This window comes from Hesperophylax consimilis, chromosome 4, assembly GCF_061612785.1.
Source record: "Hesperophylax consimilis isolate HC1 chromosome 4, BYU_Hcon_1.0, whole genome shotgun sequence".
Taxonomy (NCBI): Eukaryota; Metazoa; Arthropoda; class Insecta; order Trichoptera; family Limnephilidae; genus Hesperophylax; species Hesperophylax consimilis.
In genome coordinates this window covers 13,070,182-13,086,190 of record NC_142839.1, presented here as the reverse complement: position 1 = coordinate 13,086,190, position 16,009 = coordinate 13,070,182, and the positions used below count along the sequence as shown (strand labels likewise).

Genomic DNA, 16,009 nt, shown 5'->3' with positions numbered 1-16,009 from the left:
GAGAGAACAATGTTATTAGTATTGGAGTGTAATAACTTTGTAAATGAGCACTATGAGAACGATTGCAGAATGCTGTAGTGGTTGGTAGGTTGGTTGGGATAGGGCAGGGTAGATTGTTGTGAGGGGAGGGAGGGAGGGGGCTAGGGGCGAACCTGATTGACCCCATTCACCCCTAATGAGATATTGTCCGCGCAGGGCTGGACTTGGGATCGTGAAAGTCTAAGCGAGTGTCGTGAATATTTAAAAAACAGTAGTATTTTATGACGTGAATACCGTTTAATTAGCAATTAAGACAAATATTTTATCATTAAAGCGGGAAAACAATAAAAAAAATACGCAAAATGTAACCTTCTAAATAAATGAGTTTATACCGAAAAAATTAATAGATCCTTTTAAGGCTACGTTATAAGCGTTTAAAAGGAATAATATTCCTTTTAAATTAAGATTTTAATTCAGATTTTAAAGGGTGATATGTAAATATGTAATGAAAGAGAGAATTATATGTCCAATACTCACTCTATTGTATAATATAAACAACATCAATCTTTAATTAATAAAAGATCTGGTCGTCGTTTTCGTTGATAAGATGACATTCGCTACCCACAATGATTTATTTACAAATAAAGTATGTACTTAAATGTGTCGGTTTTCTGTTAAGATCGAATATATAAATATTAATATACTCAAAACGCTGTACAAAACACTAGTTAGAAGCGCTTTTCATTATAAGTCACCTTTATATAACATACATTCATATTCAAATTTAAATAATACATCATAAATTTAAGGCAAAAAACTATAAATTTAATATTCCAATTGATAATATAAATTATATAGAGTTAATGCCATTACTCCATTATGACAAGCTTCCTGCATAGTCAGAGCGAGGATAATTTGTGATGTTATATTTTTATTCGAACATTTAGGATGGGTTGTTTCACAAAATTTGAACAATTCATCAAATTTCAAAGTTAATATTCAAGTTCTGTGAAGGTATTTTTCAATTCTGTTTTTATTTCAGCTTTGTGAAACAACTGACCTATAATGATATAATAACAGAACTAACTTTGAAATTTGATCAATTGTTCAAATTCTGTGAAACATCCCGTCCTTGGCTAGCCCTGACCAGGTATGTATGATTAATTATCGTGTACCGGATAAATAAAATAAAAACACACTAGAATGCTCCATTTAATGGAGTTGCTTCTCGCACTAATTTTATGTCTTTTTCTTGTTCTCAGAGATTGCATCGTGTGGTGAATAAAACTTGCTCCATCGACATATTTAACTTTAAGAACATTCTATATTCAAATATAAACGCAGATTTGCAAAAATCATAACTGTATCAATTGTTATGATGATTGAAAGATTATTGTGCAGGTACTTGTGTTATTTATACAAACTAGTAAAATCACAATGGGTATTTAAATGAATAAATATTTAAAAAAAAAACATTATAATATGTTAGAGACCACACGTCTTAAACATCATAAAAATAAAATAGGAAAATGGGAAGTAAAATCATGTAAATAAGTCATCTTTGATTGGCAAAACCAAAGTTTGATAGTGTTTGTAATCGCCGAAACAGCTGACAAAATAATAAAAACTAAAATATTTTCAAAATTTTATAACATTTGTATTTGATTTATTTAAAAATCTAAAATAAAATAAAATTGAATTAAACATGATAATAACAATACACGTACATAATATTTAGTAAAAATAGCCTAATCCCTGGTACCGGCCCTAGGCGCGACTCAATGTTCATCATTTGCGTTCCGCCCGCCGGGTTACATTTGTCATTTGCCTGCATTGTCCGCCGGGGGGGGGGGGTTCATAGAGGGGGGGACGCCGGTAAGTCGGGAGGGGGGAGCTGATTGCTGATTCTTCGACAATATCCTGTGATTGCCCTCAAATATCCCACTGCCAAGCAACCGAGCAACTCCGGGACAAGACGGGGCTACAGGCCAACAGGGCGCAATTATCATTTTGAATTGTTTAAATGTATCACTTATCACGTGTTGTTTAACAGTCCGTAACGGAATTAGGGTATCAACCCTGATATGTGGTATTGTATGTATGAAGCAAAGAGTGTGTGCCATGAAATAGTTGGGAGGAGATATGCAAATACGAATGTTAGAGAGAGCGCGCTAATATTAAAAATACGATAATAATTAAATGGTGAAAATATTTAATAAAACACGACTCGTTTGAAATAGAGCAGAAATCTCTTTAATTTGTCTTTTTAATCTGACAAATGCTTTAGTTGGATTTAATGATACACTGAGAATTATAATGCCTATAACATATTTAATAATAGAACAAAATATTTTTTAATAATTTTTGGAACTTGCTTGATGATTTTTTTTCTATCGAGAGAATTTCGTATAATTAACGTTTCGACATAACAAATGTATAGATATTAGCTTAAATTTTTTTTTTGGAACTTAAAAACTTAAAGAGTTAACGAAAAACTTGTTATAAATCGGTAAAAATTGGGTATGCGGGAGCTTATAATGTAGTTATTTTGTTACTTAACATAGTTAAATATTTGACATTGCTGCAAATAAAAATTCCTTACCTTCAGTGTTGGTTGACAATACCACGAAGAAAGTAGGGGGATTTAAGCAATAAACATTCAACGATGAAGAAAACTTATAATTATCATCCAATTCGGCAATTAGCACGTTCTGAAAATAAATCTTGAAATAAGTTCTGAAGCCCTTGCAAGCGGGTGATTGCAGACAATTAAAGTTTTTTTATTTAACATTCAATTAGGGTAATCCATCACATTAAAAATGAGATTATTCGTCAAAAATCATCCAATTAAAAGTTGTCCCGAGCTGATACGTTTAGCGTTTAGCACTCGGTGTAATTGACTGTCGATCGGTTAATAGCCGTGATATTAGGCTGATGGCTCCTACATTGTCAATTTTTTTAACAATCAATCGGAGTTTTCGTCCTTCCCCTTTCTACCCCTCCCCCCACCTCCCTCCCACACACCACGGCCAGGATTAATTAATTCCCGGCGCAATAGCCGCCCGGCCGATGTGTCCGCTGAGAACTTTTCATTAATACCCCCTCTCACCTCTGCGCACCAAATTACCAGACTGCGCCAAAACATAAAAGCTCATCCATAAATTAAGAGATAGGAGAGCGTAGGGTACAAAATTAATCAAATAATCTACATAACACAAGAGGAGGGGGGAGGTGCCCCACGGAGCCCCCGTCCCCCTCGCGGTTCGCCCCCACCGCCGCACATGGCTGTGTTGACGGGGTGCCGCGCCGCTCTCGCTCCGCTCCGCTCTCCCCGCCGCGCACCGTCTCCGCTCCGTACCTTGCTCAGTCGCGTCCCGTCCGTTCCGCGGGAAACGTCTGTCGGCTGCCGCTACTTTTCGCTACGCGTTCGCGATTTCTCCGCGTCATCGTTACGCATTCTGCATCGCACACGTGTCTTTGCAATAAGTTATTTTTCTGTTCAATTTGTGTTTATTTTGTTGGAAGAATATACCTATAGTGTCGCGAGAGTAGTGCACTTCAACATTGATTCGTAACTGTTTGTGTTTTTTCTACAACAGTCATCACTCCCGGTGTATTCGAGGACGTTTTGAGTTTATTTTGTGTTATTTAATTTTTTATTTGTTGGTTTGTTTATGTTTTGTTGAGTGCTCCCACCCCGACCTTCTCGGAGGAGGTTTTATGGGCCAGAGGCAGCACCGGCGGCAAGGATATTCCACCTTGACAATCGGTAAATATTGCCAACTTTTTACCGTCCGGAGATCCCCACTTGGTCGTAAAGGTCGCTTGTTTCATTAGAAGCGTGTGACAAGCCTCAGCGGGGCTGTAACCGACCTGGCCCCAATCCCAATCACTGCCTGGCCGGCTATACCCCATTACACCCGTACCCCCATTGCCCCATAGCCCCATAGCCCCACCATACCCCGGCCGGTCAGTTATAGCCCGCACTTTCATTTAACGATATTCAATATCGATAAAAATGATTAAATTATACACAGTAAAAAACATTTTATGGTCTCGCGGCTCCGGGAAATCTCTGAATATATATTTCTCATCTGTGTTTTTATTATTACTTGTACTTATTTGGCAAATAAATAAATCTGTCGGCAATAAACATGTTGATCCATAAAGTGTTCATCCGAGAAGTGCTGCTGGTGCCCATATGTTTACCTGGCCCAGGAACGGGCTAGTAAAGGCGCCGGTTACACATACCACTTGCCAGAATATTCCGATAATAACAAACTTTTTTGCGAGTCCGTAATGGCTTATTGTTTTCTAAACCAACCTACCTACATACCAAGCAAATTTTTAATCTATTTATTCAATAATATACAATTATCGTTTACTACTTCAAATTCTCAATTATGATGATATATAATACATTATATACTTCCTTATCCAAAACAAATTTGAAAACATAACCTAACATTTTAAACTTTTCGTAGGTACTTGCTAATGGGTGAGAATTACTTTTCAGGTTATGCGAATCGCCATCCATTATTAAGTCGAGAGTATGTACCTATCTACTTACAAACTATACCACAAGAAATCATAGATGTTTTTAACTTTGCAACAAATTAAACTACTGATCTCAAATAATTAAGTATTCTCTAACGTAAACGTTTCTCATTTGTAATTCTAGGAACCCAATATACCAACGATGTAGATGATACTAAAAGCCATCCAAGAATATCATCCGACATTCTTATCTAATTAAAATCCTTCTATTTATACGTACGGGTACCTACCCAGAAACAAGAGGCCATCTTGTCTTGCCTAATTAGGGGTAAGCCGCATAACTCAAATACAAACATTTATTCCTAATTGAAAATTATGTAATCGTCCAAACATTCATTGACAAAGCGTTATTGTGTTCGAACCGGAATATCTGTTAAAAAAATTGAAATGTCGGAATGAGCCGTTCATTAGTAAAATTTCCATATGAATGAATAATTCTTGGTACACGTCGCCATTGGATAGGTATCATTCTGCTAACAGCGGGAAGCCAGAATGCCAAAGCCCTGTCTCTTACTTAATCAAATTAATGTCATCTGTATAAAGTTGAAAACTAGTTTGTAAATGGCCGGGCTCAGAATAGATTCCAATCTCGGTGATTGAACAAACAATAAAAATATGTATTATGTAGATTATTTGGCGAAAGACGAATGGCCAACGAAAGCACATTCGTCATTTCGGTGACTGAATGAATTATTTTAATACATTTATAGTTTGCTTTCAGATTTCCGGTGCCTGCTTTATAACTTATCTGAGAATTTAATAAATATGAAAGTAGGTACTATAATATTATAACAGAGTCTGACGTCATTGTCAACACGGCGCTACTCCCAGGGTGGGATTTAGCCTCTTCCACAAATTAATGTTCTCTACCAACTTGTCCTTCCCCTAATACTCCAACCCTCTACCGCGCAGTCAATCCACCTCTTCCTGGGTTCGCCCCTGTGTCGCTCCAATCACTATCTAAGTATAATTTTTAATGATGGCTGATGGCTGCTACAAATGATTTTATTATATTATCAGGAACACGCAGAGCTCTGAAAAATCACGGGATATTATGATTTTCAATTTTCAAAATGACACTTATTAAAATAAGTTCTGTTCAAATATTATATTGTGGGTAGATACCTGCTTTGTCGTTTTTCTGTATCCTTCAAACCAATAGTTTCAATTTTGAAAATTAAACTTAAATTCAAATCAAATTTGAGTTAATTGAACTAGGTTACACGCAAGACCAACGCACACCACAGATAACATTAATTAGTATTTTTGAAGGTATTTTATATATTATATAAGCGCCCTTCAGGTGATTTTCAACAAAAATGGCGCTATGTAAATCACCCATATATTTAATATTATTAAGGCAATACAACGTTTCATTTCTGAATCGTGGTCTTTCACCAGGGCGATTCTGAGTGTTTCTACCATTCTTTTTAAAACGACGATACAAACAAATGCCTTGCACTATGAAGAACAAACACCCCTTCCTTTCGACTTCGTGAAATCTATTGGCCAGGTGCATAAATTTACCCTATTATCTTTCAACAGTGCAAGCAACCTAGAAATTCTGAACAGATTCGGTTATAAGTCGTGTACAAAATATTAAAATTATTTTTTTGTGAGTAATACTGGACTCCAAACTGACTTTTTCTCAAAATACAAAGCAAATTTTAAAAAAATGACAGCAAATTTCTCTATTGGGAAGAATAAATAGATTCGTACACACTTTCCATTAAAAATGTATACAAGCCAATCATTCTACCATACGTTAATTACTGTAGGAGCATTCCATTATTTGCTGACGAGGGATATACGAAACATGTGACAAATACTACAAAATAGAGCTATGAGCATTATAATGAAGAAAAATACTGCGAAAGTCAAGGAAAAGTTGAAGAAGTTAAATATTTTGTCTTTTAATGTAATGATTTACTTCAATATCTTATTTTTCATACACTACTGTGATCAATATACAACTTGATTTCCTGAAAAATTTAAAACCTGAATCACAAAAACACTAATTAATTTAAATAAAAATTACAAAAATACGGATTAATTTACACATTTATTTTTTTATATTCGGATTGTATTAGGATTTATGTTACTATGTGCCTATTTAAAACTATAAATAAATGTATACATTTATCGTAATCAAGTTTAATTTGTAGAACTCCATTTTTATTTAAGGTTTTTCTTTTATAATATATTCAATACTACTATTATTCAATTTAAAATATATATACATAATAATGTTCTGCACTGTAATTACTATTACGCGTGACGGAACTTTACAAATGATCTTCAGAACTTAATTATAAGTGTAATTTTCAAAATTAGAACTGATTGTGGGAACAATTCAGACAATCTATAAAGTACGTAACGATATTATTTTATTTTATTAATTAATAATTCTGTGTTTGAAACGTGTATTTATTTTCTTAAAATTTTTGGCAAATGATCTTGAGTCAAATATTGTTTTCCTAAATATTATCAGCTTCATAAAATTATAATAGTCAATGATTTTTCACGGGTCTTCGCTAGTCACAATAAATGTATCACATTCTGTAGATAGTGTCGAGTGAATTAAATAATTAGTTCGTTTTCAATCACCCACTCTTTGTTTGTCATGTACTAATATTATCCTGAAAATATGTAATTAAAATCTAAGCTTCAACAGAATTATTGCGTTCAACTTTTAATATTATTAAAGTAAAAATAAAATTATTCCTAATAACAAAAATTGCATTGAAATGTGGCTGATAAACGTTTGTAGGTATTTTTATTAGATTCTAATGCCATTTCATGAAAGTTGAATTTTGTTCATTTGTAACTAGTAATTTTATAAAGTTATCGTGCACCTACTTAAAATCTAACATAGATAACTTACTATCTCTAATAAATTCATAGTTAGTCGTAATTAAATTGTGATTATTAATTAGTATTCGTATTTATGGAGTGATTATTAAATGATAAGTTGTTCGATTCTACTAATTACAAATGCTCACTAGTTATCAGACGCCGCTAAAGGAAACTCATCCAATCACCCACTAATCGATTATTTTATCTGGATTAGGTACATTAAGGCATGATATATTGGCTGGATTATAATACTAGGTCGGTTCCATAGTAACAATTATACTATTGACATGTTTTTAATAGATTATTGCTAACAAAGCGTAAATAATAGGTCAATTTAAAATACGCACTTACGAGTATAATATTGCTAGCTGAGGTGTACATGGCATTGTTTGACTTTTCTCTACTTTCTATAAATACAATATGCATGTATTAAATATGTAAACCTTCCGGAAGAAATTCTCTAAATGATAGTGAATTCCTTTTCAAAATCCGTTGCATAGTTTAGAAGAACTAATCGCACCAAAGATATTAGAAGAACGAGATATGCTATGTTGGCCGCCGGACCGTAGCCGGAGTACTACCTAATTAGGGTACTTTGAACCGTATCGGGACGTGTACGCACAGAAATCTGTTCTATGTATTAGTGCGGATACCTTAGCGCAAGCGAAGGTGTGCAGTAGTATTGGTGAACAAAACCGGCGACACTCGGCAAAACAATTCCACTCAGTACGAACTGCTCATAGCACATCTCGTTCTTCTAATATCTTTGAATCGCACGAACAGACAGACGCGGATAACGACATTGTTTTATACTACAGGGTTTTCCAATAAGAGGTGTTATTTTGAATAGCCCGCTATTTCGGTAGATGTTACTTTTGAAGCTGTCATTTTTTGATATTTGACAAGTAAAAACTACGCCATTAATAAAAATGGAACGATACACGCTTCAACCACGCATTTAAATTATTAAAATTCACTTGAGTGAATCAAATGCAAATCATCTTGAGTGATGAGGCCCATTTCCACCTCGGTGGCTTCGTCAACAAGCAAAATTGTCGCATCTATAAGAGTTATTGTTGAAAAGCCTCTCTATCCTCAACGTGTGACTGTTTGGTGCGGTTTATGGTGCAACAGTTACGGTGAATGGATTGCGCTATCGAGAGATGATTAATGATTTTTTATAGCCGGAATTGGATGGTATTGATCTGGACAACGTTTACTTTCAACAAGACGGCGCTACGTGCCACACAAGCAACGAAACCATTGATCTTTTACGATTGAATATCAAAATAACACCTCTTATTGGAAAATCCTGTATTTAGATTAGATATTAGAGATAATAAAAACCTCGCTGAACCTACATAAGTAGAAATACAGAGTGTTTATTATGTATTTTAAATATAAATATTTTTTAATTCTTTTGTAGGATTTTAAAACACGCTTGCGGTGATATTTCACAAAAATGACGCTTTATTAATGAACTAAGTACATATTTATCGTAAAATTTACGATAATTATTTATACGAAGATACTATTAGTTAACAAAGAGTCTTTAGGAATATGTGTACGTAGTAAGTTTACAAAATATTGCTTCAACGAAAGATACTAAATTACTTGGGCAGGTTTCTGATTTAATTAATTAATTTTATAATTGTGCTCTTAAATAAAATTTCCCCATAATCCGGTCCTGGCGGCATCCAATTAAGACGGAACCACCCCTTAATTATTTCAATTTGTTGAACACTCTTCCATACCCTATCAATCCTCGGAAACTCAGCTTTTTATATTGTTATTAAGGCAGAGCGGGGTTGCCACATTTACCTTATTAGTATTAATGGTAAGTCTGGCAATGCAGCCAGCGGGCAAGTCTGGCCAGGGGGACCATTGTGCCCCGCTATACCTGAGCGGGACGGCTGGGCCTCGACTCGCTCCCCTTGGGTATCTACCTAGTACCTACCCACCTAACTAACTGTGGGATATTATGTTAGGTAGGTACTGGGTAGTGTTTAGTGGAATCTACCGAATCACATCCCTACGCTTTCAAATAAATGCTAAGATTTTTGTAATAATTATTTTGATTGCATAGATTTTTTACTGTAATTTGCTGCCAACCAGTGAACATTCAAATGGCGTGGCGGTTACGTACCTATTCGTTATCTATGAATGTTAGTAAATTGTGTTTATCGGTTCAATCTTCTATAATTTAATTTTAAATATTCAAAATAACTGATGTTAAATAAAGAAATAACCGGACAAATCGGAATACTTTTCAAATGTGATATAAAATCATGAAAGATGATGAAAATAACGTGGTTAGTTTTTTGAGGCTAGTTTTTCATCAGTGTTGTAATTTGTCTTGGAACTGTGTTATCGCTGTAACAAAAATAAAACCTACTTACATTTTAACCTTTATCAAATATGAGAATTTAATGTTTGTGAAAAGACAAAAAAATTATAACGAAAAATGGAGGGGTGTAATTATTACAAGTGAATATTATTATCAAACAAAACATCGAACACAATATTATGCAGGTGCTTACAGATGTTCTTTTTAATAACTTAATCTCTGTATATAAAGCTAACTTTAAAATATTCAACACAATGCTTTAGCAAAATAGTAGAAAATAAAAATAAAAAGTTTGAAACTACTAAAAATTAATCGATAACCGATTAAATACCTACTTCAAATTTATTATTGTGAGTTTCTTGAATCCTCTAGAAATTAAATTGCTTCCCTTACTGTGCACAATACCAATGCAATAATAATATACAACATAATAACAAGAGGAGGTATTTTTACCTGAATTTGGCATTCATTCAGGTTAATCTCCTTTATATTCAAAGGTAGAAATTCAGTTTCTTACTTATTTATGTCTACGAATCTCTTACTCGTCTTATAAAAATCACTTGTATGGAGGTTTCAGTTGATATAGGAACAGCGGGTTGACGTGATATATTGAAAACGATTAATCGACGGTTGTATTTAGCCTAACTAAAATAGAAATTAAACTGGTTAGCAGCTCGGCTATTTGATCAGGTTTAACGTCTCATATGGATGCGATATTGATTAAACTATATTTATGTATTACTGTTATTGGCTATTATTTTTAACCTGGATAATCTAAAACCATATTTTTTATAAAAACATATGGTTTTAGATTATCCGGGCCTCCTAAAATGGATCAAATCATTTCTCAATCAGTTAGAGATAAAGGTAGGTTTCTCCTCGCGTTTTTATAATATACCATCAGGAATTTCACAAGGATCTCTTCTCGGACCTCTGTTGTTTAATTTGTATATCCGTGAAATAGGTACTTAAAATTCATTTAAAAACTTTAAATTCCAATGTTTTGCTGAATACACAAAAATTTACAAAGAGTCTGTTTTTCTATTTTATCATTTACATTTTCTATGTTTTTGTAAAATAATATTATGAGCTGAAACTTCACTAGTTAAACAACCATGTTCGTCACAATGTGTAGACAACTGTAAGTTTTCCCAAATAAAATAAAATAAAAACGATATGCAATTATAATGTATTATGCAATTATTTTCATTTAAAAATAATTTGTTGTACTAATTTTTTATTTTTTTTTTTAAAAGAAAGAAAAACATTCCCAGGTTACGAATAACCCAACAATGTTTGAAAATCTCCTACTACCACCACAGAAAGCCGAAAATGTTGCTTGTGTTGTGATGGAGGACTTAGCCAGCCGAGGAATCGAACACGCGACGCTCGGGTGAGACCCAAGCGCTATGCCCACTCAACCACTGACCGGTCATTATTATGACCGGTATTATATCTATTTGGGATCGGAACGGTTTCATCCTGCTACATTTTCAGAAGACCAGTTTTAAATATTTGGTTTGAAATAAAGACGAAGTAAAAAATTTAAAAGCAGATGTACAAATTAAGATTCGAAATTTTGTATATGATATATGAGATTGAGAACATCTTCGGAAGACCGGTCAGAAGTTGCCCGAGGTGAGGTGAAACCAAATAATGAAAATTACTTGTGAAGATTTTAATATATTATTTTTTAAATATTTTATTAATAATAAAAAACCTTTGGACTGTAATGGTGAACCTTTTATAATTAATTAAATCTATTTATTATTAATCCACGGATTATTCCGCAAAATAAATGGTACCTTGCTAAAAACATAGTTAGCAATTTCCATTAATCTCAGTATTAATTTGTTTCGTATCTTTGAAATTGCTTTCTCAAAAATTCATGGTAACAAGTTTCCCAATTAGGAATATTGCTGTGATCACAGTTAATTAACTAATACGTCAACAGTTCGGAATATTGTAAATTGATTTTCTTATGTGAAACTTGGTTAATTGAGTTGGTTGTTTAACGGAAATTGCGACTTAGCCTTTCTAATCGTAAAGCAACGCACACTACTGTTTAGTCTGTTGATATTGTGATGTGTATCCATCAACACAGGCAACTTTACTATATTTGTACAATATTATAACATGTTAAATTATTTGTATTATTAATTATTTCGTGATTGATTTTTGTAATAAATTACAACAAAAAACATGGTCACAAGTTTTAACTTGTTTATTAAATAACTTTTTATCATTAAATTTCTTTTCATACCCACACTTACAATTCCTTGAAACATTTTCTTCTGAAAGTCATATCCATAAATAGATAACCTTTAGTAGGTAGGTATATAATTTTATAGCGTAGGTAATATTATATTTTTGCATCAGGCAAATATCAATCTTCCGTGACTCTTAAATATTTTAACTCTTCAAAGATCCTCACACAGCATTGAATCTTTTCCCCTCGCGAAATCTGTAAAAAAAGATTTCGTAATGTGGTGTTTAATAGAATTATAAATAAATAACTAATTAAATTAGTGACTAAATATTTTACTACAAATTAAGGTTATTTTATAGATTTTAACCCCTTTTCCACAACTTTCTTAATACATAGTTTATTATCTACCCGTATACTTTATTTTCTTTATTAATAATAATAATTGTATGACTTGTAAATGTAATTGGGCGCTGTAAAAATTTATAAAACATTTCTACAGTGATCCATGTTATTACTAACTATTTATGGAGATAATATACAGTACAATACTTACCTGGTAGGTCACTTGAGATTAACACTTAATTAACATTATATAATTGTTTATTAGCGAAATTTAGATACAGGACTTGGGTCATAATTGGAAAATTGAAAATAACTGACTTTCTCTTAGGAATGGTATATTTAATTAAAGGGTATGACAGCTTAAAAAAGTAAGTTTTTAGTTTAGAGCTGAATTCTGTTGGACTTGTTATGGACTAGTTCTGGAGGGAGTTTATTCCAAGCCTTCGGCCCAGATACTCCGAAAGCGCGATTACCAAACTTAGTAATAATAACTTTAATAAGTGTCGCATTATATCATTTTTATTTTCGTTCTTTATTTAGAACATTTAACAGAGTTATAACAAAAAAATACATACTCGATAAAAGAAAGATCATCGAACCATTTACAAAATGTTCTCACAATGTGTTGAGTATTAAAATGTTTATTTTTGTTATGCTTTAGCTATGCTTAATTCAAGGATCAAAATATATAATCCTGGCAATTTTACATCAAATAAGTTAATCACTGAGTAACGAAACCTGCTTTAAAGTGGGAACGTGGTAAATGCATATCAAGTTATGCATTGTACGGTGTGGGTATGTGTTAGGTTAGTATTCGGTCATTCTTGGTGCGTAGGTGGGAGATTCTACTTCAGATGCACTTAACGATATTAATGTCACAGGAGATAAATTTCCTCTTAGATAACGAGAATGTAAATAACGCTTGAACGACGATTTACTGCACATATTCATCGCCGTTCGTTAAATAACACTGAAAAGGTATTACGTATCGATGAAGACACTACTATTCCTGAATTTATGACATTTATAAAGGAATAATCACGCGTTCCTGAATATTAATGAGAATTTTTACTGTATTTCGAACTTCATGAAGAAATTAATCATGTTATGGACTTTATTTGAAAACTTAAAATTCACAAATAATTAGAAAATAAAGTATTCCATATAAGACCCAATTATATACCCCATTAAGGCTCGGTAAAGGTGGTTTGAAAGGGAGATGTTATGTAATGAACGGTAATAACTAAGTGAAAATAGTGAAAATATTTAATAAAATGCGACTAGTTGGAAATAGAGCCAAAAGTTGCATTTAAAGATACACTGAGAATTTTTCATATCTATAATAAATAGCAGAAAAAAAGTGTTAATTATTTAATTATTTTTTGTAGTTTACTTTGCGATTTTTTTTCAATAGAGGGAATTTTATATAAATACTGTTTCGGCTTTACAAATGTATATATATTATCTTCAAAAATAATATTTTTTTAGGAACTTAAAAATTGTTAAAGAGAAATATATTATAAATCGGTAGAAATTCGAAATTCGGGGGTATTATGTATTTTAATCTTCTTTTAATGCATTTTATGTAGAGAGTCGTTTATTAGTTTTTATTTATTTATTTCATCTGTCACAGAAGGTTCAGAAGAACCAAAACCCATCCCAGAAACCTACTTAGATTGCGCTTTAAAAAAATAGTTTGTATATTAAAAATTACACTTTAGATTTATTTGAAATTATTCGACCGTAATAATTACAGGTAATTATTTAAGAGCGTTAGGATGATTTTAAACTAAAACACTGCTTCCAAAAATGATCTAATTATCATACTTTATAATTTATAATTATACTCACATCCGATAAAATTCAACGAAAGCTAGTGAGATTTACAAACATACCCTCCATAATTTGTGAGGAATGTTTGTACATCCAGGATTTCCTGATCCCAGTGAGACACAACACAAACATAGCCTGCATGGATACTTGCGTCAGTTTTCACGATCATAGTTTTTAAATGTATTTTTTTATTCTTTTATCACGCGATATTCTGCGTCGAAACAAATTATAAAGTGGTTCCCGTTAGTCGAGGTAGATTGGGGCGAATATGGCCGCGGGGCACAATGCCTTGGTGAATAATAAATGCAATAATAATGTGAACAGGACATCTGGCCCGCGGGGCGGCAGGTGAGACGGCGACAATCTGTTACCCCCGACCCCTACTCGCCCCTACACCCTGCAGTACGCCGTACGTATTACACGCTGTGGAATTGGCCTTTAACAATTTGAAAGACAGCTCTTTTTGATAACAGAGCCTCCTTCACCCCATTTTATGATTGATTGAATGTTTACTAGGAAATAGATTTATTCGTGTTTGTAGTTGCTGTCAAATTAGTTTTAGAAGGATTTATATTCTGTTTTACAATAGAATTTGTAAATTAAAAATCTTGCGGCTTGTTCAAACTCGGGTGCGGGCATTTAGGTGAATCGGTAATAAAAGTAGGAACGTCGGATTTTTTAATTTTAATTGAATTTCATGAAAGGGGTTGGTTACCTACACAAGGCGCCAAAGTTCCCAGGAAGGTGAAAATAAATTCCCCCGATTGCTGTCGGCGGCAGCACTGGCGGCTCTCGGCTCTCGGCTCTCATGGCTGAGGCGTTCTTCCTGTTAGCAAACTTTAGCACTAGATTACTCCGCGACAAAGGACTAAAGTTATTTCAAAAGCTCCGGCTCCTGTTTATTGTTGATACAAAGCCAGCGCAGGCCTCGGACCGAGGGCGCTCGTAAATTACGGCCCCGCTTTGCGTTTTCATTTTGGATCCTTTAATACGTCGCCACTAAATACGGCGCGGAGCTGGTGATTAATTAGTGGCGGACAAACTTATCCCTTCATCAATCACTGATTAGTCCATTCTGTTTTGTCGATCATGCGCGCACCGTGGCGTCAATTAAAGCGACATTCTTGCTGTACAAAATCTTCTCCCCCGTTGTTCCTCCTGCCTCCCCGGAAGTAGCTGTATACTCCTTATTTCTTGCCATTCCATCCAAACTCTTCTTAAGTAAACGCGGGTAGAATGTGGCCGTTTTCGCGAACGAGGAATTTCGCTAGCCATTATAACTGAATGTGACATCGTCACCACCGGAATTACGACAGTAACACTCGTCGGCCGGAGGAGACCGGATAATGGTTATGCAGATAATTTAATGATGCGGCAGGTAATTTATCAAACCGCCAAAGTTGGACGTGCTAGATGCTGAAATACTAAAGGCCCGCGTTACACGCCTCGTATACCAATCTCCACATAACTCAACCTAGCTGAACCAGTTATTTACATTACACAAGTATTGTCTTAAATCTAATTGGTGTAGAATTTTCCAATGATATGATCATTAATCTACAGAATTATTACGGGAAAAGTCATAACGTCACTTTGCAGGACTTGTACATCGTGGGATGGGATGTTGGGCTATCGGGAGTCAGGGGAGCAGAAGATGGCGTCGGTACATTGCATACAAGTACCCGCAGTACCTGAGAGGAAGGTGGTCAGTCGCCCCACACTCGCGACACGAATATCCCATTTGCAAATTGAAAAGTAGATTAATATTCCGCTGCCATTTTTACAACCCATTAAGTGACAGCGGATTCTTTTTGCCCCGGTGCGACGAAGGTCTATCGAGTAGCGATGTGTCGCTTATGAAAGAGCCGTATTCGGACGACTCCCGG

The 16,009-nt window shown here is 34.1% G+C and overlaps 1 protein-coding gene across 1 annotated transcript in view; it reads left to right on the top strand.

Annotated features, from left to right (window-relative positions):
- The first annotated feature begins 3,361 nt into the window (after window positions 1-3,361).
- Window positions 3,362-16,009, top strand: part of LOC149424218 (LIM domain transcription factor LMO4) — a 362,556-nt gene continuing 349,908 nt past the window's right edge. The window contains exon 1 of the mRNA XM_089631226.1: window positions 3,362-3,748. The gene's annotated coding sequence lies outside the window, so the exon portion shown is untranslated. The remainder of the gene's footprint in view (window positions 3,749-16,009) is intronic.